The 6,808-nt window shown below is 40.4% G+C and overlaps 1 non-coding gene across 1 annotated transcript; it reads left to right on the top strand.

Moving 5' to 3' along the window:
- The first annotated feature begins 4,523 nt into the window (after positions 1-4,523).
- LOC111726719 lies at positions 4,524-4,630 on the top strand. Its single transcript, XR_002774429.1, has one exon. It is a non-coding gene; the product is annotated as a U6 spliceosomal RNA (small nuclear RNA).
- Positions 4,631-6,808: the final 2,178 nt, after the last annotated feature.

Here is a 6,808-nt window from a genome sequence, read left to right as displayed (position 1 = left end):
GGCAATTCATGTCTTCATTATCATTTTGTTCCAAAAATTTGGTAATTTCCTTCTTAATCTCGTCTATGACCCAGCTGTCATTCAGCATAAGGTTATTTAGTTTCCATGTTTTTGTATGAGTATGCAGATTCCTGTTGTTACTGAGTTCAACTTTTATTCCATAATGGTCTGAGAAGATGCAAGGAATAATTTCTATTCTTTTACATTTGCTGAAGTTAGACTTGTGACCTAAGATGTGATCAATTTTGGAGTATGTTCCATGGGTTGATGAGAAGAATGTGTATTCAGTTTTGTTTGGATGAAATGTTCTGTAGATGTCTGTTAAATCCCATTGTTGAATGGTTAAGTTTAAGTCTAAAATTTCTTTGCTTAGCTTCTTTTTGGAGGATCTATTCAACACTGCCAAAGGAGTGTTAAAATCTCCAATTATTATGGTGATGCAGGAAATCAAGTTGCTCATGTCTGTTAGAGTCTCTCTTATAAATTGAGGCGTATTCTGGTTGGGTGCATAAATGTTAATAATTGAAATCTCATCATGTTGAGTGTTACCCTTAACAAATGACTTCCTTATCTTTCCTTACTTTTGTTGGTTTAAAGCCTATTGTATCTGCAAATAAATTTGTAACACCTGCTTTTTTCTGATTGCCATTTGCCTGAAATATAGATGACCATCCCTTCATCCCTTCACCCTGAGACTATATTTATCTTTTAAGGTAAGATGAGTTTCTTGTATGCAGCAGATATCTGGCCTGAGTTTTTGTATCCTGGTAGAATTTTGGGTATTGAGTTTTTCAAATGTCCAGTGGAAATTTTTAATCCTTTCACCACTGTGGAAATTGGAATTTAATCAAAAGTTTCTGAGTGAGTTTACTTTTGTGGTGGAGTATTGTACTGGTCATTATGGAGGATAGATCTAAGAATATCCTGGAGAGCTGGTTTAGTTATGGAAAATTTCTTCAACATGTGCACATCATCAAAGTATTTAATTTCTCCATCATAAATGAAACTCAGTTTTACTGTATACAGGATCCTGGATTTAAAGTTATTTTGTTTTAGGAGATTAAAAGTCAATGACTACCCTCTTCTAGCTTGAAAGGTTTCCCCAGAGAGATCTGCAGTCACTGTAATATTCTTCTCCTTGTAGGTTATGGTTTTCTTACGTCTGGCTGCTTACAGAATTTTCCCCTTCAGTTTAACTTTGGCAAAGTTAATTATAATGTGCCTAGGAGATGTCTTATTCAAGTTGAGTTGTGCGATGGTTCTGAAACTGTCTGATATCTGAATTTCAGAATCTTTTGGCATGTCTGGAAAATTCTTCTTTTTTATCTCATGAAGAAGAGCCTCTGTGCCTTTTGAAGTCACCTCATCACCTTCTGTAATTCCTGTGAGGTGAATATTAGTTTTCTTCAAATTATCCCAGAGCTCTCTGAGAGGATGATCCATTTTTACTCTCCACTTCTCTTCCTCTTTGAGTGTTTGGGAGCATTCAAAAGCTTTGTCTTCAGTGTCAGAGATCCTTTCTTCTGCCTGTTCCATTTTGTTACTGAGGGATTCTACTGTATTTCTCAGATCTTTGATGGCTGAAAGTTCTTGCCTCAATGTGTCAAAATATTTGGTGATTTTTATCTTTGAATAAAATGGTGATTTTTTCATTGAAGTTTTGAGACAACTTTTGAATTATTCCTAGAATTTCTAATTCCAACTTTACTTCCATTTTGTTAATCTTATTTGCCATCCAAATTCTAAACTTGATTTCTGACATCTCAGCCATTTGTTTATGAATGGAATCTTCTAGTATGTCTACCTTGTTGTTCCTTGGTGGAGTTGATCCACTCTGGTTATTCATGTTGCCAGAGTTTTTCTGCTGTTTCTGCCCCATGATTATTTTTCACTATTTGGCTAGATGAGCAGATAAGGTGAAATTGGACTGGGGGCTACTGGAGTAGTGATTAACCAGTCCTTTGCCCAGGAGCTGGGACTAATGACTGTGGCTTTACCCCTACAGCTTTGCAAAGGCCCCATACGGTACTATAGCCTGAGACACTGGGGACCTACTTGGAGTGGTGGGGCTGAGTAGCTCAGTCTTGTTTACAGCTGATCTCTGTCCAATCCTAGTGAATCAGTTACTCTGGGTTGAAGTCTTAGTTATGGCTAAGTATAAACAACCAAGACACACCACCCCCTATGGGCAACAACTGGAAAAGGAAAATAAAACCTTCCCACAACAACGCAACTAAGGTACCACCTTGGATGATCCTTGGGTGATTGGCCCAGGTCAAGAGCTCCAAATTAATTGTCCCACTGAATACCCAGTCTCAAGTGGGAGAGTTCAAAGGTCTCCAGCAACTAGATAGCAGGGGTCTGCTGGCAGGTCAGCATGGCTAGCTCTGTGGGGTCAGAGGGGCCCACCCTTCTGGGTTATTCCAGGAAGGCTGATGCCTCCTTCCCTACCTGTCACACCCAGTCACTGGTAACCCATTAGGGCTGTGACCCAGTTCCCTCCAATAAGCAGATGCTCCAGGAGTTTGCATCTGCCTGAGCCACAGAAAGATCTGTGTCTCCTTGGACAGTCAGCCACACTCTGCCACCAGCTGGCAGGGGTAACTGAAGCTTGACTACCTTAGGTGCTTAATGGGAGCTGGGGAGTTTCAATCAGTTATAGCTCCACCCCCGATTGATGTTTGTACCAGTTATATTCTCCTGGAATTTCCATTACTGTCCTGGCTATATTCCCCTGTTGGCTAGGCACTGTTTGAGTTCACAGAAACTGTGACTCAGCCCTGCCTTGTGCCATTGCTGCTGCACCAATTCTCACAGAGCTGGCATCTCTCTCTCCACTGCACTCTGTGTTGGGGCAGGCACAGTTAGAGCTAACAAAGGACTCTTAGTTCCTGCCCCTTCCTGGGCCGTGCCACTGCCACCCCTGCTTTTGTCCCAGCTATGCTCCCCTGGGGGCCAGGTGCATCTTGGGCTCACAAAAGCAGCAATTCTGACTCAGCCCTGCCCTGGGAGTATGCCACCTCTGCATGCATATTCTAGTCTCTGTCCCTGCTGCGCCCCACCTGGGCAGGTACTGCCTCAGGCATACCCTTTGCTCACGGTGCCTGCGTTTTTGTCCCAGATCTGTTTCGCCCATGGCTGCCACCAGAGTAGAGGCCTGGCTCTCTCTGGTTACTAAAAGAGGGGAGAAGTGTTTCTCCAAAATATCCTCAGGGGTGTGACCCCTATTGTTCCTGCCATTGTTGCTGCTGCGCTGTGCCACGGGGTACTGTTTCTCTCTCTCTAGTATGGCTCCCTCACTCCATAGTCCCTGCTTTATACCCATGCCACTGACTTAGCACAGACTTGTAACAGCCTACACCCTGTCCACACCTCTCAGGAAAATGCCCAATAATCTGGACTCTGTGTGGGACAGGCTTCCAGACCTCAGGGTGAGAGTTGAGGGGAGTACTGGGAGTTCAGAATTGTGGATAGAGTATATGTTCAGTTTTATACCTGGCAAGAGAGTGCCATGGCACACTAGTGGGTCCTCTCTGGGGAAAGAGTTCCGGTTTTTAGAGGGTCTCTCCCAACGGGATAAAATAGGAGGAGATCTGAACTCTACTCGCTTGTTTGTAGAAAGCATACCACAAGCTGTTCTCAAGGGGGAGGGGACTCCCATCTGCTTGGCAATGCATTTTGTACCTATTGTTTGTTTCCTTGGGGTTGCAGCTTGCCTCATCAGGGGTGATATGTGCTCTTCAATCTTCTCTCTTGGCTCAGCTTCAAACCATCAGCTTACGTCTTACTAAACTTCTGTCCCTTAACTCTCCCTCTGGACGGGAGCCTCTGTGGAAAGCTGGCTTCAGATGGCCATCTTGCCCACTGGTCAGCAACTAATTCATTAAGCAAATGTTTATGTGTTAATTATTGTAATAAGGTGGAGGTTGGGTGAGAAAATAATATAAAGAGAATCTATGGAAGTAAGTCATGTTTTGGCTCTAAAAGTTTGTAGATTAATGGCGCTGGGGATATGTAAGTGTATCTTCCACATTATCTAGAGGAAGGAAAGGGGATAAAATTTAGAGAGCATCTTATATAAGGTTTTGCTAAGGTATTCTATTGTGCTCCTTTTATAGCTGAGGAAACTGAGGTTTCAAGGAGTTTACCAGTGGTCACTTAGGCCTGACACCAAAGCCCAACACTTCCCATTTGGAAATAGCTGGAATTGCAAACACATTTGTAGAGTAAGTAAATATTGGAAGCACATGAATACTTCTCACCATTTAAACTATTGTAAATGGAGGAAAAAATAGGAATTAAAACTCAGACATTTATCTTTTTTAGTCTGACTCTCAGATGGAAATTTGGCTATTCTTGGTTATTAGATGTTTCCTTCAGGCCAACACCAGTCTCTGTCTTGTATGTTTTCTTTCTTAACTTTCCCTTTACAGACAGCTTCCTGGAAAAGTGACATTAGAACTGAGTTGAATGGTAGTTAACCAGATGGGCAAGGGCTTAGAAGCCCAGGGAAGATGAATATGGTGCTCATTTTGGCAGCACATATACTGAAATTGGAACGACTCAGAGAAGATTAGCATGGCCCCTGCACAAAGATGACAAGCAAATTTGTGAAGCATTCCATATTTTTATGAACCTGGAAAAAAAGAAAAAAGGAACAGAATATGCTTAGACCAAAAGGTATTTCTGTATCTCAAGTTCAAAGGAGTGCTAAAGAAGGTGAAAAATGAGGGTCCAAAGTCCCTAGAGTTAAGCATGAAGACTTTAAGCAAAACCAGTGTTCCTGCCTGGTCCCAGGACTCAGAATGTGATTTCTTGAGCAGGCTGTGTCCTGCACAAGAGCATCAGGCCCTGGCTGTCGGAGGCCAGACCCACAGACCCCTAACCTGTGAGCCTGGACCTGGATAACTTTAGCCCAGAGGAAGTACAGTCTTTTCTACCTGATCCAACTTAAGTGGATGCCTTTTCTAATTCATCTGCTAAGAAGAATCGCCTTTTCTGTGACTCCTTTCCAGAATGGAATCCTTTTTCCTAATTTGAACAGAGGCTCAGTTTGGTAGGTTGCTGCCCTGCCTGGTGGTGTTTAGAAATTCCTGTTTTCTGAGAAAAGAAAAATTTTCACACTGATCTCAGTAGAAGAGATCTATGTTCCCTGAGCATAGAACCCATGTAGGTAACATACATAGTGCATGCATTCCCACCCCAGAAGGAAAATATCTGTCACCTTACCCACCTGGCCATTGCTTTTTTTTCTTCCTCTTTTATTCAATCAAACTACTTGCTTGAGAGAAATAGAAAAAAATAGGAAAAGTAAACCCAAGATGGCTGCGATTTTGTTTCCTCAACTGTACAATGGGAGTAGTGCTGGTATCTACTTTGTGGGGCTTATGAAACTTAGCAGTAACTTGTATCAAGTTACTTAGAATGATGTCTGGCAAATTAAATATGCTCAAAAGACATTACTTTCACTTCTCCTCCCCTCCTTTTCATTCCTCCCTTTCCCTTTTCTTCCTCCTCCTCTTTCTCTTTCCCTACTCTTCTTTCACATGACCAAATGTCTCTATTGGGATGAATGGACTCTCTTTTCCTCGTGCCTGCTGGATGCCTCCTGCCCAAATCACCATGGAATGAATTGGATAGTCCCTATTGCATTTACATGATGTTAAATATTTTTTAAGGTTTGAGTATTTTGAGAATTAATAACGTTCTCTTTTCAGATACAGATTTAATGCAATCACAGAGCCCCACTGACTGTTCTATCCATTTAAGTGATTTTTATCAACGTTATCCAACGTTTATAAACTTGGTCTTTATCTTTAAACTCTGTTTTTATAATGAACTATGCAAAAACCTCCAGGCTTATGAAACTGGCATTAAGTCTTTAACTAATTAAGAGTCATAAGGGTCTAATAGTAAAAACGTTTTTGTGATTTTAAGTGAAGAAGCCAGCATCTGTGACTTAATCTAAAATAAATGTCTAATTCCTAAGAAAATATTTCAATTCATTTTATTATGCCCAGTTTTTTTTTTTTAAAGAAATGCATCTACAAATGCACCAATTCCCAGGCTTTTGCTTATACAGAGCTAAAAAACGTGTAGCTTGAAATAATACACATTTTAAACATTGTATGCAAAATGCCTTAGAACATTTACATAATTGTTTTTCCTACCAGTGGATTTGTTCATTTCTGTATGCTCTTTAAAGAAGAGCAATATAAAAATTATTTTGCATTTCCAGAGTAGAAAAAACTGCAAGGTGATGGTGGGGGAAATCATAAATTTACCATTGCAAATCTTCAAACTCGGCATGGCTGGTTGGTAGTTGAAAATTGAATGTGGGTATCATTATGTAACCAATAAGAACAGGTAGAATGAAAGTCAACATCTATCAAATATCCATTTTCTTCAGAGGGTTTTAAGATTTTCTTTAGTGGAAATAGGGTTTTGGTGGGTAGGAGATTCTAAAATAAATTACATATCACTTGTTTATTCTATCCCTTTTACAAATAATATTCTATTACAATTTTGAGAAAGAGATATTATCTTGTTTCCTTTGACTAATTTACTTCCTAGTATAGGCTACCCCATATCAAAAGGCTTATTAAGACTAATAGCATCCAGCAAATGGAATATTTGACACTTTGTATAATAAATTCTGGCAATGTGTACTCAGATGTATCATCAAGAAGGTTGCTAGGTATCGTATTCAATGTTTAAAGCTGAATAATATTCCATTGTACATGTACCACATTTTCTTTGCATGTCCACTACTGGGTACTTAGGTCATTTCCACATCTTGGCTATTCTG

Source organism: Otolemur garnettii, unplaced genomic scaffold (assembly GCF_000181295.1).
Source record: "Otolemur garnettii isolate 467f Iridium unplaced genomic scaffold, OtoGar3 scaffold00076, whole genome shotgun sequence".
Lineage (NCBI taxonomy): Eukaryota > Metazoa > Chordata > Mammalia > Primates > Galagidae > Otolemur > Otolemur garnettii.
The sequence above is the reverse complement of the archived record's forward strand: the minus strand, read 5'-3'. Positions and strand labels throughout refer to the sequence as shown.